This window comes from Misgurnus anguillicaudatus, chromosome 11 (assembly GCF_027580225.2).
Source record: "Misgurnus anguillicaudatus chromosome 11, ASM2758022v2, whole genome shotgun sequence".
Taxonomy (NCBI): domain Eukaryota; kingdom Metazoa; phylum Chordata; class Actinopteri; order Cypriniformes; family Cobitidae; genus Misgurnus; species Misgurnus anguillicaudatus.
Window position 1 is genome coordinate 22,584,400 of NC_073347.2, and position 27,958 is coordinate 22,612,357.

A 27,958-nucleotide genomic window follows, 5' to 3' on the forward strand; every position below is an offset into this window, starting at 1 on the left:
TTGAGCGTGATGCTAAATGGTCTTGTCATATTCAATGTATTATGCTATGCTAAAAGTGCTAGCGCCAATCAGAGATCAGCTGAATGGATTTCAAAATTGTAAAAATCAAATGTTTAACTCTAGGGGAGCTGGAAAATGAGCATTTTTTAAAAAGTTTAAAGGAAGATTTCACTGAACAATTAAAATTACCTCATCATTTTCTTATCTTAATGCCATTCTAGATTACTTCATTTCTTCAGCCAAATGCATTCAGAGTTATAATAGTAATAATAATAATAATAGTTCATTACATTTATATAGCGCTTTTCTTTTGCACTTTACATGTGAAAGTGGGATTCTTCTCAGCCACCACCAATGTGCAGCATCCACCTGGATAATGTGACGGCAGCCGTATTGCGCCAGAACGCCCACCACACACCAGTTTATTAGTGGAGAGGAGACAGAGTCATATAGCCAATTAGTATATATGAGGGGATGATTAGTAGGCCAAGTTTGGCCAGGATGCTGGGGCAAAGCCCTACTCTTTTTTGAAAAAACATCCTGGAACTTTTAACGACCACAGAAAGTCAGGACCTCAGTTTAACATCTCATTCAAAGGACAGTGCTGTTTTTGACAGTATACTGTAATGTCCCCATCACTATACTAGGGTGTTGGGACCCACACAGACCACAGGGTGAGCACCCCCTGCTGGCCTCACTAACACCTCTACCAGCAGCAACCCAGTTTTCCCAGGAGGTTTTCCTTCCAAGTACTGACCAGTCTCAGCCCTACTTGGCTTCAGTGGGCAACCAGTCTTGGGCAACAGGGTGATATGGCTGGTGGATAAAGTGTATTTAGAAATCGTAAACGTCACGTTTGAATGTAAACACATCTACATAAAAATTGACGGCACACCAGCTACATGTTGGCATGTAGTCAATGTCTCATAACTACAGTATGTTACACTTGCGAAAACCAGTGATCATCTTGCATACCAACTAGGGCTGTGACGATTGTCAGAATGGATAACGCAAATGGCCAGCAGAGTCAGATTTAGTGCACTATTTGCAAGGGAAGGCAACTGATGACCCGCTGGCTTGGGGTTTAACAATGAGGCAAGATATTTTCTATCAAGGTTGCGAAAAAAGTATCTGCACTACCAGTACACCATCAGAACGCATTTTCAGCGTGATTGGAAACATTATAACCCCAGTAAGGTTCCTCACTTGAACCATATGTTGCTTCAGGGATGGATGTGCTACAATAAACACACACATAGGCACTGCTTTTAAATCTTCGGTGCATTACTATGGCGGTGGTAAAATATTGCCACCATCACAGCCCTACATGGAGTCGGCATAGTCCCTTTTTAGTCTAGATGTGTTTACATTCACATGCGACATATTGATTGCTAAATAGGCTAAAATATGAATGGTTTTCTCTCACAAACACTTGCTGCTTCGAAAGACATATTAGCCCACTGGATTTCTTTATTCAGTGATGTATGGGCTTTAAAAATTGAGTGCTATTCAATGCTATTCAAGCCAGGATATTATTTACAGTAATATAACTCTAAATGTGTTTTCCTGATGAAAGGAAGTCATATACGTACACCTAGGATGGCATTAAGATAAATAATGCTGCAAACTATTGCTTTAAAAATAAACCTTTTAAAACTCATTTTAAGAAAATGTTTTTGTACAATGTATATCCAAGAATATAATGTATAAAGATTCTGCGCTATTTCTGGGTCATTAATTAAACAAAACGAAATTTGTGACATTGAGCATGTTAACAACTTTATACAAAAGGTCACACTTTTCACTGTGCTCTTTGGAACGTTGTCAAATCATGATGGGATAACATGGATCATCAGGTTTTGCTTAAATCTGAGAATTCAATGCCAGCTCATTTGCATGCTATTATGACCGCAAAAGAGAAAGATACCAAATACCAAACCCTAAAATAATGAGTCAATGGTCAGACAAAATATGGACAAACCCAACCGTTGGGTTAAAATTCACGTATGCTCGGTTGTTTCAACCCATGGTTGAGTCAAATATGGAATTTTTCTTGATTAATTTAAATCAGTGAATGGGATTATTCATATTTTACCCAAATATGGGTTGAAACAACCCAGCATTTTTTTAAAATGTTTTTTTACTCATCATTACAAACTTTTGGGCTCCACTGTATATTATCTAAATACTTTCAAGCATAACAGTCATTCAGATGTCGATTTGTTTTATGTGTGCTCCGTTCTTCTGTATTAAGACTTTAAAGGTTTGCAAGCCTTGTTCCTGGATCAAGCAATAGTCTGGCAGGCAATGTGGTATCTGCGATATCTGAAGCCTCAGTTGATTGTTGGTTCCACAGCCAGCCATGTTAAGCCAAAGCGTGCCTGACAGGCAGTTGAGCATCATGCACCAGGCTTTGCTGTTCCCTGTCACAAACCCCAGGATGTCCAGCACACATCACCCTTACTATACCCAAGCAGACGACACAAAATCCTTCATACAGGATTTTCTTAGTGTGTCTAGAAATGGGAACATGTATGTGTCTACGTGTCGTGACTTTATATCCTTTACTTGGGTGTGTGTGTGTTTGTGTGTAAAAAAATGACTATTTTGTCAGGAGCTTGTTTAATTGCAGAGATGAGAGCCGCAGCAATAATGCCGGCCCTGTCTAAGAGGGCCTGTGGGGTTATATTTTAATTGAGATATAAAAGTTCAGTTTCCAAGGACAGACTCTGACATCTAAACAGGGCTAACATATCCGCCAGCTTCACTATTGTGACTACTACTGATTTTCCCTCTAATTTTATTGTATTCAAAAGTGATAGAGTGCGAGAATGAGAGAAAATGATGAATAATGGATGTGAACTGAGCAAGACTATGGAAAATTCCCACTGATGTGATTATATAAACAGAAGCCCAAGCGGTTAGATGTGATAGATAGCATGGAGAGCATTTACTTACTGTAAGTAAATGGGATGTGACGAATCTCTTTCCTACGATAAATTTGTGTTCATGAAGTCAAATGTGTTTCATAGAAAACGATTTGCATGTGAAACATGACCTAAATTGTCCTCCATGTTTATGTTTAAGGTGGTGGCCAGGATTGAGACAGTTCATGTCTCTTTGAAACCTGTTCTGGTTTTGACCTATCAGCAGGATCAGGTTCCAAACCATCATATGGCTGCTGCCATGCAAATGACCTGAGCAATTCAAATAATCTCTTGAATCCATTTCACTTGAAATGGTGGTTTCAAATATCATGATGCTCATTAAACAAACCGATCCCCATTATGTTCCTTATAAACAGAGAATATCTGACTACTTTGCCAATTCACAGTTGTAGAAAGCCCATGCATCTATACTGCCTGTTTTTTCACTACTTTGCATAGTAATCCAAAGCATCAACACACATAGAAACTGAAGTACACAATAGATCGTAATGAGTCAAAATCCACTAAACCAGGCAAAACAGGGAAACGCAAAACAGGAACTCATTTCACAGTACAGCAGCTGCAATGCATGCTTGGAAATGATATGCACCACTCTGGTCATCTCTTTCATACATCATTTATTCCAGCTATGAGGTTATTATTGTGTTTTGCAAGGTATTATTGTCATTAGTTTCACAGGTAAATGTCCTCTCTGCACTGCCATATGAAGATTTTCAATGATTGTGTTTTCTGCGGCAGAGTTGCGGTATCCAGATGTTTGTAACCAACTGTGCTATATTGGTACGGGGACCTTAATAAAGTGGTTATCCTAACAAACACCATCTGGAATCGTTTGGCAGCTCATGTGAGAAAATATGATATCAGAGTTACCCGGAGTATAGATAAGCATTGAGTGACATAGACCTGTTCACATCTGATCTGACTGAACACTGGCTGTGTCAAAGTTGGTGCCTGTGCTCAGAGTATAGACGGTTTAATCGGACGCACATGCGGCTATGCGTCTGGTCAGTCTGACTAGTTGCTAAACTGAATTTTCAACAAATACATTGTCAAAAATAACTAATGTTTTGGTTTCCTAGGTAATGTACGTGTTGTTTATTTTGCTTGTTATATAAATAAACTACTTTAAAATGACTTTGTCGTTATTTATTCTTAGCGGAGTTTACCGGAGGTTACGCGTGTTCCACGAAAGCCGCTTGTTTTTGTTGTTACTGCTGAAACCGTCTATACAGAGATAGGAAGACATCAAGGCACGTCAGAATTAGATGTGTGTGTAACGTTACACAACTTATAGATATGTATAAAGGCTAGATGTCTTGCCCGCGCTGCTGGCCTATTGAGTGGAACGTCCGCAATTGGCGGCCATCTTACCACAGGCAGTTCGCTCACTCGTAGCATTGAGTTTTAATGGTGCAGGTACTTTTAAATGACCATAACTTGCTTAATTTTTTACCGATTTTCAAACAGTTTGGTTTGTAATAAACGTCAAAGATGTAAAAATGACACTGCATACTTTTTTTCATGAAACATGTTAAAGCATCCAAAACTATAGCCACGTTAATAGTGTTTGTAAGAAACCAAACCGTTTGAAAATTGGTAGAAAATTGAGCAAGTTATGGTCATTTAAAGTACCTGTACCATTAAAACTCAATGCTACGAGTGAGCGAACTGCCTGTGGTAAGATGGCCGCCAGGTTAGAGACTCCGCCATAACACATCTAGTCTTTATACATATCTGTGGTCTTGACTACCAAGATGCCTCCATCTGGTTGGTTTTTAAAGACAGCATTGACGTGTGCCTGATATGGGAGACGCTTAGATGCAAAGCGACTTAAGTGCATTGAACATATACAACTCAGTATGTGTGTTCCCTGGGGATTGAATTCATCACCTTTGTGCTGCTCATGCAATAGAGACAGAGCCATAACGCATAACGCACGCGTCATAACCTAAAAACCATGCACCGAGGGAGGGAAAACAATCCATCCATCTCCATTGTTGTATTGCGAGAGGCCGCCTCCTTGTCATTTCTGGCTTATAAAAAAGCAGAATAATGCCCAAAAGCTGCTGTGTGACAGAATGTACAGCTAACAAGCAAAAAAACCCTGAAATACGTTTTTATAAGCTGTTGACCCCAAAAAACGAGCGTGTAAAGCACAAAAGTAGATACAGGCAACTTTTCATAGTACTACTATTATTAGAACTACACCCACTGGAGGGAAACGTAATCGGCGATCCATTTTTGTGTCTTTAAACCCTCATTTTTTGGGGGTCGACAGCTTATAAAAACGTATTTCTGTTTTTTTAGCATGTTAGCTGTGCACCTTGTCACACAGCACCTTTTAGGCATTATTCTGTTTATTGTTATAAGCCAGAAATGACAAGGAGGCAGCCTCACGTAATACAAAGTGAAAGGAGACGGTTGGATTGCCCCCCCCGGTGGGTGTGGTTTTTAAATTAGCATAACTGCGCTCTGTCTCTATGCTTTACTAATTGAGCTACAGGAACACTGATCTTACAATTTCATGTATGTGGTTCAGCAGATGGTTAAACGGTCTAAATGGCATTTTAAGGAGCGGTTAAAAGAACTAAAATTCATGTCCATATTTTTCAACATGATTAAATTTAGTGAAAGATTGTCTGGGCAGCGAGACAGCAAGGCAGCTGTCTTCAGTTTCACAATGCCAACATATTCGAACTTGCTTTTTGCCAAAAAATGGGCACTCAAAAACATTTTTTTTATCTTGTCATGCATATTCTCTATGCCAAAAATGTGTCCGTGGTGCAAACAGGCCTTTTGTTTGTGTGTGTTTTGTCCTTACTAAAGTATACGCTAGACACTTGTACACCTTGCACACGCATAGATAGACACATCGAGTTCACCCTCTCTTGCCTTTCTCTTAGACCCTCTAATTCAGCACTTTGTAGCTTCATTGATTGAACAGCGCCTTAAATAGCTTTCAAATACCGCAACCTATCTGAAGAGGATCTTTGAAGCATGAAGAGAGATGAACCTTTAAAGATTTACTCTCAACTCTGCTCACCTCCAACACACCAATTTTAGTGACGCTACTCTGCTTTTGTCAATTGTCTTCACATTGGTGTTGACCATAGGCCAGCGATGCACTCTCACACATTTTAATGAACAGATGTCCACTGCTTCTGTGTCCACTTGTGTCCTTCACAGCCTGCTGTGGGCTGTAACCAGTGTGCGGTCTTTAAACACCTACGGCCCCAACGTCCCCCAGCGCTGGTTTCACACCTCAATGTTCCAGTTCTACATTGCGAGGAAGGTGTTGACGGTCTGAAAATTGTATTGTGGTCAGTTACCGGCATTGACCTACACTTCTCTCCCACACATAACTCAGTAAACCCTGGTGGACTGAACAACAGACCTCCAGGTACAAATGAGACCTGAGGCGTTGAGCTTGTGGGCTATGCTTGCGATCGTTTGCCATTTTGTCTTCAGGGTTTTGCGGGGCAGACTTGGGGTCTGGCAGAATCGCTTCCATGGCCTGCATCGCTACGGGACACTGGAGCGAGGCGACGGTACACTTCTCAGGGTCACTTTGGCTCGCCTTTTTCAAAGACTTGCAATGACACACTCATTTAAAAAATCCTGCAAGAGGAGCAAAATGAAAGGCAACCTTGGGAGAGGGAGATACAGAGAGCAGCATATGGTGCTTGAGTGCTCTCATTACACTCTTTTCCTCTCACTTTCTCTGGCACTTACAAGGGTCCTTCAATTTAACACTGGTGTGATCCCCTACAAAGGGGCCTTTCTTTTGTGAGGTCACCAAAAAGCAGTTTGTTACCCTCTTAATCCCATTTTTTATGTTGTTCAACACTGAAACAAAAGTAACAACCAGTCCAAACACTTAAGCCCAAAGCATTCAAATTAATGAGCGCACCGGAGCGTTAAAGCAGCGGGCTTTACACAGTTTAATTGCGAAATTAGATTTTGCACGATTTGAGCACCTTGAAGTATTTATCTCCGTTTTGCAGGACACCGGACACGAGACGGACATGAAAATCATCAGGTTTACTTCATCTGCAATCCTCCACCCCATTTTTGCTCTGTCTTGCACCAGATCCCTTGAGACGGCGGCTGATAATTGGTTGAAATCCCAGCAGGCAGAGGCGTTGGTTTAATCTTGTGCGTGTGTAATCCTAACGCCTTGTCTGGCACTGATAGGTCCACACCAAACCTGAAGCGCCCTCTGAGCTCTTGAGACACCCAGCTTCAAAGAATGCGGGGGTACAAATCCTGTGTATCAGAGAGAGAGAGAAAGCATAACACTTTGTAATAGAGACAATGATGTTTTGGACAGATTTTACAAAAGAACAAAACCTCTAGTTTCAATAGTAGCTACTTAAATATTGTCCAGAAAAAAGTTAATGTTAACCTTTTGAGACAGGATGCAGTCAAACCAAAATGTATTCAAACACCTTCAGCATTTCTCACATTATCACAGTTTATTTGCTATCGTTTAGATAATGGTATTAAAATATGACAAGAACTGAGTTAAACTAGTTGATATTTCACTGGTTTTGGCCATCCTTCTGTTAAGACTGTCTCACAAATAAATTACAGTAGGTCCAAAAGCTGTTAGCTATTGGTACACAATTAGATAATACCAATTAAGGTCAAGCAATTACCAAGCAATGCTTATTTTGCCCAGTCTGTGGTGTTAAAAGGTCGCATTAGCAATTAAAGAAAAAAACACCTAAGCAAAACATGGTCAGGTCAAAGTGCCTGAATAAATTTGGGTCCCAATTTTCTTTAAAATTTTACTGGTAGTCCACTATTATGAAGAATTATTCGGTATATTTCACAGTTTACTTTATTTTATTACACGGCTCTCTGGAATGCTTGATTCTGATTGGTCAGTTGAGACATTTGCAGGTTCGTTCTTTTCAAATAAAAACGCTCCAAAGTAATAACGCATAGCCGGTACTACTTGTATGTTTTAAATCCCTCCGTGCCAACAAAGATTACTGTTTGGCGCCAACTTGTGACAAACACTGGACAACCACAATTAGGAATGGAAAATTTTGACATTCATTTTAACATGTACGGAAAAAACAAAACATTTAAACAGTGGATAGAAGAACGAACAACGACAAGACACAGAGAGCTTACTGAGACTGAACTTGACAAAATAGAGCATGACAGCTACGAAGCCAACACACAAAAAAATACAGAATGTGCATTAAAACTTCTCAAAGACTGGCTAAAAGAGAAAAAAATGGAGACAGACAAGTATGAAGCAGAGGATCTTAAGGTATTATGATCATTTTATGCATCTGTACAAAGTTTCGCGGAAGGATAAAAATGTTAATCAAAACAAATATGCCAATAAAATGTTTCAAATTCATATTCATGTCCAGTTTTTTTCTTATGTGGCAAGTAGCCGTGTAATAAGCAGGATAATGTAGAGGCAGTCGGTAGTTATCAGGTAAATAAGCCCCTTCAGTGTGATACAAGACCCTCCGCTTCGGGTCAGGTCCTGATCACACTGTCGGGGCTTATTTCCCAATACTGGCTGCCTCTACATTATCCCTTACTTGGACTTTACTCTCAATTGACTATAGTGTCATACACCCCATCTGCTGTCTGAATAATTTTTTGTTTCAATGTCAAATCTTGACATTAAATGCAATCTAAATTTAATTTTTTGGGTTATTTTCAACCCAGCATTGGGTCAAAAAGGGACGAGACGAGTTCGGTTGTTGGTTTAAATTAATATAATAAGCCTATAAAAATAACCCAGCATATTTAAGAGTGTAGGCTTTTTAAATAAGTAAATCAATTATGGAAAACAAGAAAAAGTTTGATTTATGCCACACATATTTTATTTAAAAATAGTTTAATCTTCAGTTCATATCCAACCCTGTATCACAAAATTATGTACCTATAGTCACGTAAATTTATGAGTATTTTCCGTGACACTGACGTTTTCTCACCTTTTTACGTGAACATGTCACGTATTTCTGTTTACGTGTCACTGTCAAGTATTTGTTACTCAACTGTTTTGTTCTATTTTCAAACCTTTGACGCTTCGGTTTAGGGTTAGATTTGGTGTTTGCGTTAGTATTGGTTTCTACCTTTTTTCATGGTTTATTTTTTAAATTTTATGATTTTTAAACAATTGTCACCTGGCATTGGGGTTAGAGTTGGGTTTGGGTAAGGATGTAATTTTATGTTCTAACCCCAAACCGAAGTGACAATGGTAAGAAAATAGGACAAAACCGTTGAGTAACAAATACGTGACAGTGACACGTAAACAGAAATACGTGACATGTTCACGCAAACATAAATACGTGACATGTTCACGCAAAAAGGTGGAAAAATGTGTCAGTGTCACGGAAAGACTCACAAGTTTATGTGACTATAGGTATGTTATTTTGTGATACTGCACTCTAAAAATGGTTGGGTTATTTTTTACCAATAATGGGTAAATATTGGACAGAACACATGCTGGGTTAAAAATGACCCCGTGTACATTGGGTACATTTTTAACCCAGCACGTGTTCTGTCCAATATTTACCCATTATGGGTCAAAAATAACCCAGCCATTTTTAGAGTGTGGGATGTAATATCTATATTAGCTTTAATTTATTCAACCCAGCGTTGGGTCAAAAGGGACAAACCCAACCGTTGGGTTGAATCAAATCAGAAAATAACCCAGCTTACATTTAACCTAGCAATAGGTTATAACCTCCCAGCATAGGTTAAATTTCCAACCCATTGGGTTGGGTTCATCCCTTTTGACCCAATGCTTTTTTTTAAAGTATACACTGCATGTTGGTTCAATTGTGTTTACCTACCTACAGCACTTACAATATGATATTGTCGGAATTTTAGTTAAGAACAAAAAAACGCATTATTAATATGTGAGGGTTTTGAACCAACTGTTTGAAACTAACATACAAAACCACTGCAAAAGAAATAAAGTGTAATTTGACTTTTGACTAAAAATGTCCTAACTGGCAAGTTGTGAAGGGATGCATCCCTGTATGTATGTGTCCTTCTCAGCTACAGAACGAGAAGCGCACAAACAAAACTACACACTATATTTATCGCATTTAGTTTGGACAGACAAATTGCCAATCGTTGGAATCTTATCACGTCTAGTTAGGACACTGTGTTATAGTTACTAAGACATAGCCCTTGTTGTAACTGTGTGACAACTAGCCCCAGTCTCTTCAATAGCAAGAAAAGAATAATCCACATTTTTAAAAGCTAATAGTTGGGAGCCTGGTTAAACACTTTATACCATTTGAATTTACGTTCTTTATTTCTTTGTATATATAAGGCTTACTGAAAATGCTGACATTATTGAATTCCCCACTTTACAATGTATCAAATTTTGTAGTACTGTAGATGCATAATTTGTAGAATTTCAAAGGTAAACAGCATAATATAATGACAGCAATTTTATTTCACTCCCTGCATAGTGTAGCTATTTCTGTGCTATTTACTCTTGCTTCTACTGGATATGATATAAATGTGTGAATTGAATCTCTAGATTCAATTCCAGCTAGCTAAACATCTCGTAGATATTGTCTATTCCACTGTCTCTGGGTTGAATGTGCTGACCTTTCTGTCACAGCACAGGCCTGTCACTGGTGTTGTTCTGGGCTGTCACTGTTTTAGAATGGAGTAGGAGTTTGCAGGATCCATTCCTGGATATAGCTTGGTAATGAGCGATTGCGGCATTTGGCTGGGTTTACTGGCAGCCCACGGTAGATAAATGGAGATCCTGACTGCCCGACGCAAGCAGGCTCAGCCTACAAGCTGCCAATAGAGATCAGGTTGCATTATGAAATTAAAAATATGCACACTATCATTGCTTGTATTTTAATCCAGGGTGTCACTAATTCTGACAACATTGCATCTGCCACAACTGCGTGACAACAGGGCAGTTTTTCAGCATTTTAGCATTGCTTTTTGCACGTGATATTTGCAATGATTTTGAATAAGCTCTGGAAAGTTTCTGGGTCATTCTTACCAAACTGTGCCATCTGTGGCCACAAGATTTGTTTAAACTGATAATTAATAGGAAAAATGTAACACTGAAAGTATAAAGGATTAGTCCATTTTCTTAAAAGAAAAATCCAGATAATTTACTCACCACCATGTCATCCAAAATGTTGATGTCTTTCTTTGTTCAGTCAAGAAGAAATTATGTTTTTTGAGGAAAACATTGCAGGATTTTTCTAATTTTAATGGACTTTAATAGAGCCCAACATTTAATACTTAACACTTATCAGTTTTTTTCAACGGAGTTTCAAAGGACTATAAACAATCCCAATGAGGCATAAGGGTCTTATCTAGCAAAACGATTGTCATTTTTGACAATAAAAATAACAAATATACACTTCTCGTCAACTTCTCGTAATGTAGATCTGGTCGTGATGCGCCAGCTGACCCCACGCAATACGTTATGACGTCAAGAGGTCACAGAGGACGAACGCGAAACTCCGCCCCAGTGTTTACAAGCGTCTTGAAAGAGGACCGTTCCGACATTGTTGTATGTCAACTGATACTAATTAATGTCTTTGTGGTAGTTTATTGTTTAAAATGGTCCGCAAATGTGCGTTTTATATATGTAACACGTGACCTCCCTACGTCACTACGCATTTACGTTAGGTCGCGCTGGACCGGACCTAGACGAAAAGTTGTGGTTTAAAAGTACATATTTTTCATTTTTCTTGTCAAAAATGACAATCGTTTTGCTGGACGGGACCCTTGTGCCTCGTTTGGGATTGTTTATAGTCCTTTGAAACTCCATTGAAAAAAACTGTTAAGTGTTGAGTTAAGTATTTAATGTTGGGCTCTATTAAAGTCCATTAAAATGAGAAAAATCCTGCAATGTTTTCCTCAAAAAACATAATTTCTTCTCGACTGAACAAAGAAAGACATCAACATTTTAGATGACATGGTGGTGAGTAAATTATCTGGATTTTTCTTTTAAGAAAATCAATGGACTATTCCTTTAATAGATTTACAAATATGATGTACAACATCTGTTTAGAAGTTAAATAAAAAATAAAATAGTGTGCTTTTAACTGCCTACAGTACAGTAGTTTCTGTTACAATATCAGTATTCCACTTTGTTTACACGTTTTGGCTCAAAAAAAAAGTTTTTAACAGATTTCTACTTCATGCAAGTATAAAATTAATGGCAGCCATTTCATCTCAAACTGTTTAAAATGGTACATGGTACTTTACACTCCTTTATTCATGTAAATTTCATTAGCAGTGCATTGCTGATACATACTATTTAAAATGTATACCACTGCATGTTGCTTTGGATAAAAGCATGTACCAAATGCATAAAATGTAAAAAGTGAAAATGTATACCGATACTGTAACTAAATGTAGCTTGTGTTTTTTTAAGCAAAAATGTGTTTTTTTAAGCAAAGATGCCATTGTTTGCTATTCAGCCACTGCTTTAATCATCTCCAATTGTTACAGTCTGTGCAAGTACAGCAGTGGCTAAAGTTAACACCCATGAAAATCGAAGGCTTGCAAATCAATCTCATTCTATGTACTTTTAGCCCTTGAGCCCCACAATGATGGTGCGGCTTGGTGCTTCAATACATCAATATGCATCTTCCTGCAAGGGGTATTTAACCCAAGCCGATGGATAGTAGTGTCTGTAAGGGAAATCTACATTACACATCATAGAAGACATAAGGTCATGTGCAGAGGGCATTGGAAATGAAGCTTTAGGTTATTTAAAGATGCAGTAAAATAATTAGCTTTATGTGTCTGTCAAAAAACAAGACCTTAGCTTCGGTTTTTTTTTTTTTGCATTTGGCACATATACAAATAAAGTATGAGCATGTGCAAATTCTCTCTTCCACTTACACACAATCACAATCACATGCACACAAACACACACACATACATCAACAGACTCACCTGGTCAAGCTGTTCCTACCTGTTCTGTTCTCTAAGCCCCGCCTTAGTTTGTGCCGAGAGCTGTTATCCTGCTCTCTAATTATACTGTAGCTTTCTCACACACACCTTTCTAATTTCCCTTCTTCCGTTCTCTGAGGTTTTATTCTGTCTGTCACGCACTCACACTATACGCACACAGGAAACACTTAAGCCGCATCTACAACCTGACAGAACTGCCGAAGATGACATTTCGCCCACTGAACGGTCAATTAAAAGAGAAATCCATGGCAGTCATGTCTTTATCTATAAACGTACACCTCTGTCATTTAATGATGCCACCACTACAAATATTTGAGGATTATACATAAACCCTTATGCATGCAATCACACAAACATATCAGTATATCAGTTTCTTCTCGCAGGTGATTTTCAACACCTCTCTGCCACTTAACTAATCCGATTACGCATCCTAAAAACAGCTTGGTTGTCATAAAATACCATACTTTTTGAGTTTCACACTCCAGCTAAAGTTAAAGTCACAGAACTTTCTGTAATGGGATGATGTGGGCTCACGGAGAAAAGGATTGACATGGGCGATTTAACTTTTGCTTAGGTGTTATTCTATTGGTCACTGTGCGGGTGGGCCAATGCAGATGATAAAGCTTTTTACAATACCGTTGCAAATGCGGAAAAATTTAAGCCTTGTTCTGCCTTATCTTATATTTTTAAAGAGATGTCTGCTTAACTCAATAACATAGATGAGACACATTATATTATTTAATTTTGAGCTTAAGCATAAAGTAAGGGAATAAATGCTTATCCTCAATTATACAACCCTATGACTTAATTTGCATAACTTTCGCATTTACATGCATCAATATGCACGACATACGCTTTATGTTGTCAAATGTGTCCTGCCGGGAACGCCCGTACAGACATGGGAAAAATTTGCAAATAAAGTGCGAGGTTTGCCAGTGCACATCTGTGATAGAGTTTTTACTTTTTTTATAAAGCATGACTATGCTTTTGTATCATGTTGTTAAAAATGCTTTCACGCCATGGCTTTGTTATATCCGGATTCATTGCAATGAACGCCTTATCTGTTTTCAGCTGTCTAAATGTAATTAACATTTGTCACGCCGGGGCATCATCATTTAGCATACGTGACACTTTTATTTGTGCGTTTCATTGATATGAACCACATTAATCAACATGGTACTTAAAGATTATGATAGACTTTTACCGTATGAAATGAAGAACTGAATGAATGAATAAAAAACAATGCAAATCTCATGCAAAGCGTTTCTTATTTACTCTCATTTACGCAAGAGCAGAGCCGCATTTAGTAAACAGCTGTCAGATATGAATAACACAATTTATCTCAGTGTGAAATATTTTGTGTTGGCCCCCAGTGTAACAGGAACCAAAAATGATGGTTGCAACATCTGTAATGACATGATAATATTATGGAGCTCATGTTGCTTGATCAAGCAAAGGCCTCCGAATTAATGTTTTGTGTCATACAGCAGTGGTTCCCAACCTTTTTCCCTTTAGATAGCTTGGAATGACTAGACAGATGTATGTTCGCTACAAAAACGACCAAAAAAAGAAACATCTTGATTTTTGCTTGTTTTAGCTTATTTTAACGCTTGTTTTGTCCAATTTTTAATAATTTTAAGTCATACCGAGGCCCCCTTGGAAATCTGCTGAGGCCCCCCTGTGGGCCCCGGCCCCCTGGTTGGGTAACACTGTCATACAGTATATAGCTGCCTAGGGAAATTCAATGAACTTTGCGATGTTATGAGAGGAAAACTGGAGGACAAAGCCAGCGTAGGACAACTCGTCATCTACAAACCGATCATCATCCTTTCACTGCTTTCAGTAAATGTCCCTGTCCCGCTGTATTAAAATCTTTGAATTATGACTTCATCAACAAACAAAACCTCTCACCCTGACTTTAAATGCTCACATGGTTTTTATTCCTTTAAGACGTCTTTGCAAATGACAAATATCTCTGGAACATTTTAGGAAAATGTGTGTTTGCGCGAGGTTTGTTGTGCCTGCGAATGTCTTTCGGGAGGGACAATGTGTTTGTCCTGGAGATTATTACCCAAACACACACTCCTGAGGGATAAAGCCCTGCAGGCAGACAGCGTCTTAATAGAGTTTTACTTTTATCAGGGTATACCGATGTGCACTGAGTGTGTTTGCTTTAAGACGTCGAATTGCTGCTCTAATGGAAGCAAACATCAAGTATTGAAGTAAATTGGAAAATATTCACCCCCCCCTGCTTTAAATCCCATGAAATCTCAAGGTCCCCAAAGTAATTAGCGTCTCTGGCGAGAAGGGGCACAAAGTGAAGCCCCTCGAACCCCCGTACCTCCAAAGAATTCCTCCCCGAAGAACACCCACTCAAAAGTCAGGCACCAGGTTAATACATTTTATTATTCCATTATTCAAATCTTCTTTGGCGTACTGTACTGTATGTACACACTGAACTTCTCATCCACACATTTAGTGTTTTAATGACACATACACTCAATCCTGGGTTCATTTCAACTCGTGGTTGGGTCAAAAAGTGACAAAGCCAACCATTGTGTTACAAGTCAACCAATGTTGAGTTGTTTTAGCCCAACATGCTGGGTTGTTTCTACTCATGGTTGGGTCAAATGTGGACATTATGTAGGTTAATTTAACCCAGTGGCTGGTTTTGTCCCTTTTCACCCAACATTGGTTTGAAAACAACCCATTATTTTTAGAGTACATAATACATTTTAAGGCCTATATCCTAAAACACAATACATTTTGATTAGCCTGATAAGGAAAATTATATGTGACTTTTTCAGACAATGGGTCTCATTCACTAATAATTGCGTGCGTTTTTCGTATTTATACGCACACTTCTCACGAAATTATATTCGTATTTATATTTGTTTTTTGTATTTATACCAAGTGTGCCACACAAGCCCTGAAAAGTGAAGCCAAAACGTCTCGATCACCCCCCAGTGACTGGTCCCAGTATAGGTCATAAACCCGCCTCCCCATGTTATTCAATGGGACTTGAGACCAACTTAACATTTTTATTACACTTCAATTATCTTTTTTCCGAAGCTGGTTTCTGTCATTTACTGTAGTTTTTATCACGCTGATGTAAATTCAAGTGTTTGTTTTTAAAATAAGTTAAGTAAAAACGGTGGTGTCACGTCATGATTAATAGCTGTGATATGCGCATTCTGCGAGAGTGAGGGCGGGGCCTTGATTTCGCAGGACTGGTCCCGAAATCGCTACTGCGCAGACTCAAGACCCAAGATGTTAGCGCCATATCGGGCGACTGACGGCTTCACTTTTCATCAAAGGAAGAGACCGAACAGGCGTCGTCCATCTTTTTTTTACAGTCTATGATTTATACGCACACTTCTCATGAAAACTTTCCGCCTAATTCACAAAATGTGTGTACGTACGTGAATTTGGTCCTATACTTTTTCTTACTGTACGTTTGTGAATTTGGAGTGTTCTACGTCCGCATGCACAAGTTTGGTCATTTGCATAAAACACGCCCAAACCAGTTCCATATCAGGAATTTCCGCAGCGGTGGTCTACAGAAAATTTTAGACTAGTTTGTCATAGAAGCAAAAGAGCTCGAAAAGAAAATCAGGATCATATTTATTATCGGTAAATTTCCGATAATAAAACAGACAGAAGATCAATTGATTGACGTTTGGACTTCTCATTACATTTACATGACGTTTACATTAGGAATTAGGCAGACGCTTTCATATAGAGATTTAAAAAGTAAGGAAGGAAAGCATGAAGATTTGTCATTACTGTACGTGCATCTTCTTTATATGTGTATGCTATAAGTAGGCTATAATAATGTATAATATAATGTAAATAATAATAATATAGATGTATAATATTATATAATACAGAAAATATTATGATATCAAATATAATCATGTGAATTGTATACACTGAAAAAATTATTCATTTAATTTACTCAATTTTTTAAGGTAAGCTGTTGCAATCAATTTATTTAAGCTACATTTAAACAAAAGTTTTTTGTTTTGTTTTGTATTTCTAATTTTTTGTTTTGTTTAAATATAGCTTAAATAAACTGATTGCAACCGCTTACCTTAAAAAATTGAGTAAATTGAATGAATAATTTGTTTCAGTCTATATCAAAATTATACACATTATAATTATAGCTTAGTATTTGATTATAGCGTACGTGATTATTGCTTTTAGAAGAAATTTTGATACAAAATTTTTTGTTGAATCACGATTTGTTTTTGAAAACATCTGTTACAAATCTCACAAACAAATTTGAGCAAACGCATGCTTAGTGAATGAGACACAGTGTTTCTTAATTGTGTAACTTTTGGTTAAAAAGGTACTAAAATCAGTTATTGAGCAAGTACATAAATAGTCAGTGTTCAAAACTGTCTCTTTACCTTAGCATGAATCACAAGAACTTATTATAATGATTTATAATTTAAGCTTTTGAGTCAGATTTTACAGGCAATGCCAGTTGTTTTAACAAATGTAAGGATAAGCATGTAAAGCAACCTGCAATTTTATATTCCAAACAGAGATGGCGATATAGAGGCAAAAGTTATGGACTGCAGCTTTAAATTTCATATCATGTTGTTTAAAAGATGTTTTACTATTTTTACAGGACAACAGGACAAAGATACGCATTATGATTTTTCGCAAGAATATAATTTTTGCAGTGTGGTCAAAGAGAAGCTGCAAATAGTAACAACAAATCATGCTCAACGTTGACAATGACTTGCATTATGAATCAGCACAAAAGCACAAGTGTGTCCTGTTCGTACACACTTATTGTACCACACTTTCTCTAAACCACATCTGCCAGAGGGACCAGTTTAAAACAAAACAAAGAAACACATAGATCATAGTGACGTGTCGAATAAATGTTTCACGGAGAACAAAAATCTAAAAATGATCGCTTTACTTTTTGTCCTGTCTAAAATGTACTGTAGCTAAGCTTACGTGCCTCAAGGGGAGCACAGTATCTGACTTAGATAAGAAGGTCACATTCTTCCTCATCTCTATGTATGTCTGATAAAACATGGCTTTAGGTCAGGGCACCTATTACCCATCAAAGGCATAAACCCAAGCTGTCTGACGTCCACCAGACAACTTTATCTGCTGAAGAAGTCTGGTGAACCCAGATGCCTTGTAAACCTTGTTGTGTACATACTGTCATGAGTTAATGTGGCCTGGAGGGCTGAGGAAAGAGATGTACGCTGTATCCATAAGTACAGTAAAATAAGCCTGGCACTCTGCTGGTTTGTGTATAGGTTTCCCACAGGTCAGTTGCAGTTTGCCGGTGTTGTGGTTTTGGCCTCATGTCCGTCCAACTGCCGGTGGGCTTGAGCTCATGTGAGTACCGTTTCATTTATGGCTCTATCATTTCCCAATTCCTGTTCTTTTCCCTGACATGCCCCTCTCACGCCCTCTTTCTTGCTCCCCATATCCTTTTTTTATTAGCTCTATGTCACTTCCTGTCTGGAGCCCGCATCCCTTTATCCCCATCAATATTCTTTACTCTCTACTTCTCTGTAGAGATGGTTCATTGTCCTTTTGAGTGCAAGACACTGAAAGTTCTTAAGATCTCCTGCACTATTATTTTCCATTGCTTTATCATCCATCTCTCCATCCATATATGAGCCCCCTTTCTTTTCTCCATCCCTCTACCTCCCCCAAGACCATCTCTTCTCCTCCCCTCTTATGCTTTCTTTTTCATTTGCTCTCTTCTCTGTCAATGGACTGATTTCTATTTTTCCAGGAGCACAGCAAGATTAGGAGATATTGTATCATGGCCAAGACAGGCAAAGCCCCTTTCTGTCCCTGACATCTAATTAATGGTAATCCTTTAAGCTGCTGCTTGTAGAGCAGACCTCTTGGTCTCTGTCCCATTTGCCGAACTGGGGGAGAGAGAGAGAGAGTTTTGAGGTAAAGCTGGATCGAGTCTTCTGCCTGCTCAGCATGTCCGATCGCTGGCCTTGTTTTTGAATGCAGGGGTGTTTGTGCTGGTCAAAGGGGTGGGTTTGTGCGGTTGCGGTCCACTGCTTTGCCACTGAACATTTTGCTTGCGTTGCAAAAAAAGTTTTTATTTTTGTCTTGAAGAAAGAAATTGCCAAAGCTTGTCAGAAAAACATTATGTGTTAAGCTTGTCAAAATAAAGTACAGACTGTGCCACAGATATATTTTCTAAAGATAACTATTGTTTCTTAAGTAAATGTGTCATGTTTATAGATTGCAAAACATGACAAAACCTATAAGAACACAGAAAATACTACCTGTGCCCAGTTTCATTGTGGCAGCTTACAGTATATCTGGTCCTTTTGAGGTTGTTTAGCATTTTTACCATATAGGCCAAATCCACATAATGCCAGAGCTCGCCATATTTAATTTTCTTTTGTCCTCATTTAAAAAAAATCTTTGTTGTGTCAAGAAATATCTGCATACACACAAAACCACTGAAACCGACTCAAATCGATGCAATATACTACCAGACCCATATGTGGTGTTGTAATTCTGCCACAGAGATGCAGTAAAAACAAACAAGACATGCGCATTTGTTGCTCACCGTATAGCAAAGGAACAGAGATTTTGTTTTAGTAAAGCTAATAGGCTCATTACCTTCTGCAGCATGAACGTTTGCCGTTGTTGTTACGTGAGGTAGAGCTGCACGATTAATCGTTAAAAGATTGTGATCTCGATTTGACCCCCCAACGATCTTGATCTAGCATTTCCACGATTCAGGTAATTGTATTTTCAAGAAGGAAAGACGCAGTCTCGGCAGTTCTCGTGAAAACACGTGATCACTTACAGTGCCCATGATGAAGTCTGGACCTCACATCGGGTATTGTGCAAGCCAGCTTGTGTTCGCTCTACCGGTACTGCGGATGCTTTCACCGAGACATTAGACAGAAAGAAACAGAAACTAAAGAGAAAGAGTGAGGCAGAGCAATGTGCAGGTACGTCTGACAAGAACCCTGACATTGTTTTAGTACCAAAAAGAGGATCTTATCCCTTCGGAAAGCGTTTTTAGCACGGGGGAAACATTGGCTACGTCCAAATAACCACACTTGCGGTCTTTGCACTTGACCACTTACACGTTTTCCTGTATTTGGCCCTGGTGTTGTAGTGGGCATGAAGATCCCAAGCGTGCATGTAGAATTATTTACCTGATGGGACACACTTAGCAAGTGTAAAAATGTCAATCCATGTAGTGGCAGCAATTTGCACCAAAATGTATTTGTTTTTTATTTAGGCTACTTAAAATACATATTTTTAAGTTTTTCTTTAAAGGAACAGAATGTAGGATTGTGGCCAAAACTGGTACTGCAATCACAAAACTGGTGGCTAAAACTGGTATTGCAATCACACAACTGGTGGTCAATACACAACATGACAACATAAACATCAGTTGAGGGCTGCAACTCCACTTTTTAAATGACAATATTCTGGCCGGACCACTGTTGTCAGTGATAAGTATTTGAAATGAAAATATTTCTTATATTTTATGATTAATTGATATACATTTCTTACATACTGTTTCTTTAAATAAAATAAACACATAATCACACTGAAATTATCATTTGCTGAACTTAAAGATTATCTACATTTTTTTTTACTAAGTTTCATTTATCTAAAAACTTTGTACCTGTGAAAACTAATGTTAACCTAATGTTCAGGTGTTGTAAATCTTTAAAATTAAAAAGTTCTTGAGAATCGTCAGAGAATCGTGATCTTTATTTTAAGCAAAAGAATCGTGATTCTCATTTTATACAGAATCGTGCAGCTCTAACGTGAGGTAGCGTTTAGGGTGACCATACGTGCCATTCTTCCCGGACGCATCCCGTCCAGGATTTTGGGTTCGTCTTCCGAAAGTCGTATTTGTCGACCGCATACGTCATAGAGTATTATTATTATTATTACAGAAAAGCAACCGTTACATTTTAATGTAAGAATGAAACTACAATTGTATATCTTATGTTTTTAACTGAATGGCGTATGCGGTCAACAAATACAACTTCCGGAAGACGCACCGAAATCCTGGACGGGATGCGTCCGGGAAGAATGGCACGTATGGTCACCCTATAGCGTTGGTTGTCTGACTCTGGTTGAGACATGGGGGGATGACATCATCATATCACTAAATATATGGATTTGTCATACACACGAAATCGCAAGGGTTTCATGTTCAGATTTATTAAAAAAAAAATGTTTTCAGGCTCCCAAAATGCGTGTCCATCTGGACAAAACACTGATACGATTTTTTTTTTACCTATATAGGTAAATGTATCTCCATGTAGACTAGCTTAAAATTGGTCACAATCAAAGAGACATGGCACAAAATGCAAATCCCCTCATCTAAAATGTTTGACGACAAACCTGAGAAAAATGTCTTGATGTGTGGCAGCCGTGGTATAAGGACAATAATTGACTCCCAGCTGTTGAGTTATTGTAAATTAATGTATACCCAAGGTTTATTTTTAACATAATTGGTTGATGGAAATAATTGTTTTAAAGGGACACTTCACTTTAAAAAAATGCTAATTTTCCAGCTCCCATAGAGTTAAACATTTGGTTTTTACAGTTTTGGAATCCATTTAGCTGATCTCCTGGTCTGACGCTAGCACTTTTAGCATAGTTTAGCATAATCCATTGAATCTGATTAGACCATTAGCATCGCGCTAAAAAATAACCAAAGGGTTTGGATATTTTTCCTATTTAAAACTTGACTCTTCTGTAGTTACATCGTGTACTAAGACAGATGAAAAATTAAAAGTTGTGATTTTCTAGGCCGATATGGTTAGGAACTAGGAACTCTTATTCTGGCATAATAATCAAGGACTTGGCTACCATAACATGGCTGCAGGAGGCGCAATGATATTTCGCACTGCCCAAAAATAGTCCCCTGCCATTGAAAGTTACCAGGGGGACTATTTTCGGCTGCTGCGTAATATAATTTTTAGGCGTGATGCTAATGGTCTAATCAGATTCAATGGATTGTGCTAAGCTATGCTATAAGTGCTAGAGCCAGACCCGGAGATCAGCTGAATAGATTCCAGAATGGTAAAAATCAAATGTTTAACTCTAGGGGAGCTGGAAAATGAGCATATTTTGAGGAGTGTCCCTTTAACATTAATTTATAAAGCATTAAAGCCCAGTTCTCAAAACCTCTTCTAAACAGTTTCACTTAATAATTTACCTTTTAAAAAACTCTTGACATAAAATTAGTCCCATGTACAAGAATGTTACCCCCTGCCTGCTTTAATGTTGCATTATTTTCTATTATTGCACAAGCTTTAAAATGCTCTGCAATAATACAATGAATTATTGTCCTCACAAAAGGTTTTCTGGCAAAAGAGATTCAATTAAAAACGAACAAAGAATGCCAAGCGAATTCTATTTTCCTTTTATCCTTATCTGAGCACTCGGTTTACAAATACTTCTCTCCCCTGGCCACTGTCTCTATCCATGTGTCTTTACCTGTGGGCTTAAATCAATGAATGGCCCAAGTCCAAGATGTCTACCTGTTCTACTTTCACATATGTTAACTCCTGCAGAGGGAGAAATAGAGGTGCACCAGTGAAAGTAAGAGATCACAGCCACAGACGTGGTGTGAAACTGGCCTTTCACGTCACGATTTTACTCGCAAAAATAATTATAACACGCTCGCATGTTCAAGTAAAAGCCAGACTTCACCTCCTACGGAGTGGTGATTAATGCGACTTGCGTGTATGTGCACTTGAAACACACACTCGGCATGTGTTATTGCGGTAGCTCACAACACGCATTCTGATGAATGAGCAAATCACACTTTTTCCAAGTTGCCCATTACCTCCGTCCACACTGGTCTCATGCCAAACATAGCGTCACACAGAGCACAAATCCCAGCGTGCGACATTCTGACACCAACCATTCAGGTGTGGCCATTGGCTTAAATTATAATGGTCTCACAAGCTGACTGACAATGAATTCATTAACCTACATTGAAAGCAGAGGACATGAGCTATTCATTGGCCATATGTGCTCTTCTAGCTGGGCAGAATCCATTGAGAGGATTTCGAGTGAGGGCAGTTCATTGGGAACATTAGCTTTTATTATGTACTGTATGGGCTGATACAAATGGATCTTTGTATCTGCTCATGCCATATGTCCTTAGCCAACTGTAACAAACCCATTTTATTATGCGTTTATTATGCAGGAGTGCTGTTGTACTGAATGTCAGCACTGCGATACAAGCTGTTGCATAAGAGTTTTCATAAAAGAAGTTAATTTTGGAACTCAAACTTGCCTATAAAGCATTCAAAAGTGTTAGCAATGAGAGTGGAAATATTTGTTCCTGGGCACCTATCATAAAGCAGTCATAAAACCGATGTATGATTTTCACAATAAAAAGGTAGAATATAAAGACTTTGACAGTCCACTCTCATCGGTCCCCGTGGAGCTACGCTACCTTAAAGTGAGAGGGGGGGCAGCTGGAGTAAGGAAAAGCTTTTTTGTGTGCCGTTGCCCACGACACATTTCAAATTAACCTCTCTTGCTTCACAAGTCTTTCCGCTGGGAGTCCTGTCACAGCTAGCCACCGCTGGACAATGCTCTATTAGGGAATATCTTGCCATTCTTGCAGTCATCTGATGGCTACTCTGGCATGATAGAGGTCTCAATGAAATCCTGAGATTTGAAATATGGTAATGCATTTTTGTATTTATATTAGATGAGGAAAAACAAATAGGAAGAACCTGATGGTTAGTTTTTGTTTCTCATCCATCCTCGCATTAGTTTCAAGCCTTTCGCGTCTTTCATTTCAACAGCCTTGTTTCACCCTTCACTCTTGTCTCCTCTAGTCTCTTGGTAATTTCTTTTCTCCACCCTGTTTGTTGTCTTTTTATACCAGGCAGTGTTGAAGAGACTAAAAATATATGTGTTTGCTATCGTGAACGTCCCGGTAGAACTCCCTGCTGTGAAACAGGTTGTGTATACTGATCAAATAAAGCTCAAATAATCAGCGCCGGCTCTTTAAGCGCTTTGCTTGAGTGAATAATATAATCATCGGATTATCGATTTATACCCTAGAATAAAAAGGTACATAAATTAGCTTAATCTTGTTAAAATTTACTGTAGCCCTTTTATGAAAATGGACTCATCTGAAGTGATTATTTTTAATGATCTGACGGCCCAAAGTGTTTTTGGATTATGCGAGGAAGGAATGTTCTTCCCGAGAGAAACTGTGGTGGATTGGATGGAAGTGTCAGACCACAGAGTCGTTGTCTCGAATGAAAGACCGAAGTACAGACGGTGGAGGAAGTGACATTCTAGTGACATTTGGTGGCTTACTGGCATTTTACAAGACAGATGAGAGCGAGCTTCACGACAGTTCGGTTTAGGACGAGATGTTTCACAAAGCGGCTTCACTCGGGGCCTACTCTTATCCTGAGGCACATTCTCTGACCTCTGGAGATGTTTTTAATACATTTTTGCTTTGTGAGTGCCAAATTTGATCTAATAATGTTGTATGACTGTCATGAAAATGATAGAAAAGTCAAGGTCATTTAAATTTGTTTTTAATACTTAAACATAAATATTATTATACACTGAAAAATATGGTCCTTAAATGTCACTTAGGCAGTTTCCTTTTACAGTACCCTAAAGTTCCTTTTTTTTTTTTTTACATTTTACAGGTACACTGTTAACCCAGATATTGCCTTACTCAAACAATCAAGGAAACATCATTAATATTTTCTGTTTTGAAGCCAAAGCTTAAAAAGTTATACAAATTAAAAACTGATAAGAACTTTCTCTACTCAAATATTTGTTAATAAAATGTCATATAGGTTCAAGCTCTTATTTTATTGATGTTGTTTTGTTGTAAACTATAATGAAGTCACCGTTCAGGTGATCAGTGTTTCCGTACATGAACGCTGTTCAGAACATTTTATCGTATTTCTCTCCACAGTACTGACAATGTATGTCAAAACACATTTTTGTGTGTTTCTGTGGAGAATCACGTTTATTCAATGATTGACTTAAAGTCAGTCATTGATTTTTGTTATAATACCATTTATAACATCAAAAGTAATATAACGTGATAAAAACTAAAGTTATATCCAAAGGGTTTCCTCACATATTTCTAGTAATGTCATCTAATCTGGGTTAAGAGTGCAGGAATATTGGAAGAAATTAAAACATTAAGTACATTGAACTTAAAATTAATTGTTATTTCAACCATGCAAAATTTACTTTTTTAGGGCAACGAGTTTCCATAAATTTTTTAAGTTCAATCAACCTGTATGGGCTTACTGTGTATATTAAATACAATACAATGTTGTTGTACCTTATTGGGTACATTACTGTACTTTAATGACTAATTGCATATCTTTAAACTTTAAACAATTAACCCTAACTTTTAACTGGTACAAAATAGTTTCTTTAAGGTACACAAAAGGATCTTATGGCGCTTTTCCATTGCATAGTACCCCATGGTTTGATTTGGGTCAGGTCAGGTCAGCATACTTTTGGGGGCTTTTCCACTGGGTGCAGTACATAGTACCGGATTCCTTTTTTAGTACCACCTCGGTTGGGGTCCATGCGACCTTTTTTTAGACTTGCAGTTTGTGGCGTCACATTCGTGACGTGCACGTCCGCATATATGCTTACCGTAAATGCAACTTAAATTTTCACTGACGCCACGGGTGTTTGTACAGAAACTGTCATGTAAGACAGAGGTAGTGATAAACGCGATGTGCAAATATCTATTTGTGGTGGTCAATTTTATTTTTTTGCCGGCTGAGAAATAAATCAATGTATGGGAATGTACCACAACGCTTTCACTTTTTTGATGTCACAGCAGTATCCAGCACAAATATAACGACATGCTGTAATCTCTTCCACTCAGAAGTCTTACTAAACTCGATGGAAACGCTAACCAAGCCAAAGTGAAGTGAGCTGAATCGATCTGTCCCAAACCATGGGGTACTATGCAATGGAAAAGCACCATAAGGCTATAATATTGTACCCCAAAAGGTAAAAGATTTCAATGTGTTGTATACCCATAAAGGTACAAAAATTAACATTTGAGAATACCGTCCCAGCTACAAAAAAGGTAAAAAAGGTAACAAATCTGACAGTGTACCTCAAAGGTACATGAGACCAAATGTATATCTGTTCCCAAATGGTACATATTAGCACCTTTTTAAATGATACAGCCCAAGTGACAGCTAAGGACTAATTAATACAGTATATTGTAGTGATCTGGCCTCTAAAATTAATGGAAAAATGAAGAGACTAAAACCCCAACCAAAATGCTAGGACACTTTTAAGTCCTGGTACAATGAGAATTCAAGAAGAACTTACTTTGACTTTAATGTCTGAACTTGGTTTTGAGTTAATTTATTTTTTAAAGAAGACTAAAAAACACACAAACACGCACGTTCAAGCATTACTCTGACATTCTTTTTAACACAAGCTGTCAAAATCTTCAAAGTTCTCGTGTTTCTTTTCCTCTAAGACTAAAAAAAGAGAACAGCATGTTTCCCCTCTCGTCAATGTGACCCTGATCATAAACTGTTCTTCACTTTTAAAAGATTGAAATCCAGTGAGGCAAAGCAACATAAACTTTTCATTGAGCCTTGCTTGAGACTGTCTCTTTCCCTCTCCACCCCACGTGCTTTTTCTTACATCTCTCCTCTTTCCCCATCCCTGCCTTTCTATTCATCAGGGAGGGCTCCGTTGGAGCGCGGCGGCCCTTGCAATTGTCCTCATAAATTGTGTGTGTGTCAGGGTGAGGAAGGGAACTAAGTGTGCAGTAAATAACCAAGGGCTCCGTCGACAGCGCCACATTCTGGTCAGCGAAATTACCTGGCATGCCCTCGGGAGAAAAAGACGCTCCCTTAACATAATGAATAGCAAACGAGGGCAGCACAAAAGACCACCCAGCATCCTCCTTACCTGAGGTGCAAACAAGGCGCGGCCGGCCCCGGGGCCTCCAGAGATGATTTAAATGGATGAGTGTCTTTATTTCTCAGTGAAAGAAGCTGTTTGTCTCTCAGCTTGTGTAATAACCGATCTCTCAGCAGACATCGGTTACTGCTATCATTCTTCATTCCCTCTCTCCCTGACACACATCGGCTTTTGCTTTTATGCTCGCTCCCTTCTTATTCTATCTCTCTCACTTTCTGTCTTGTATTGATCATGCATTCATAACTGCCAGCGCATTTTTGTTACTCTTGACTTTCACTCTGCCTCTGTCATCCTCCCCGATTCATGTTATTATGGCTGGTCACTGAAGAGTGATGTGTTATTGCATTACTGTTCCTATTCTCTCTCTCTGTCTCTGTCTCTGTCTCTCTCTCTCTCTCTCTCTTTATCTATATATATATATATATATATATATCCCTCTTTGTCTGTTTTATTTCATGTCTTACACATATACTGATAGGCTACTACCCATGACCCTTTGGTGCATAATCTTTTAAAGATATTCTGTGTTTGTTTGTGTTTTTATGTTTGTGAAAGTTTTGTGAAAGACCTTAGGTATCAAATATCAATATCTAAGGTCTAAAAACTTTCTGAACTGTAAACACCAGTGGTAAACTTGTTTGCTTATTTTAAGCAATAAACTATATATGTTGCATTTCTTAAAAGTATTGTACACTGTAAAAAAATAGTTATGCAGCTGCTTGCTAGTAACTTACTGTAGATTTAAATTTATGTTATTTACTGGCAACAGTTTGTTCAAAGTTAAATGAACATTAAACATTAACAAGTCTTTCGGCTCTATCATACACCCGGCGCAATGTGGCGCAATGCGCGACGCAAGTGTCTTTTGCTAGTTTCAACCCAGCGCAATGATAATTTTCACGTTTAGCACCACGTTGTTTAAATAGCAAATGCATTTGCGCCCAATTTTGTGCCCATGGCCGTTCTGGTCTGAAAAAGAGGTGTGTTCAGGCGCATTGTTGGCGCTTTGCTATTTGCGCAATGTGGCGCAATGCGCGACGCAAGTGTCTTTTGCTAGTTTCAACCCAGCGCAATGATAATTTTCACGTTTAGCACCA

General features: G+C 38.4%; 1 long non-coding RNA gene across 3 annotated transcripts in view; it reads left to right on the forward strand.

Annotated features, from left to right (window-relative positions):
• Positions 1 to 27,958, forward strand: part of LOC129416550 (uncharacterized) — a 129,067-nt gene that overhangs the window by 66,291 nt on the left and 34,818 nt on the right. For 2 of the 3 annotated variants that reach the window (XR_012372293.1, XR_012372294.1), the window contains exon 4: positions 18,185 to 18,266. The exons of the other annotated variant lie outside the window; for it this stretch is intronic. This is a non-coding gene — a long non-coding RNA (uncharacterized lncRNA). The remainder of the gene's footprint in view (positions 1 to 18,184; positions 18,267 to 27,958) is intronic. 3 annotated transcript variants of the gene reach the window in all.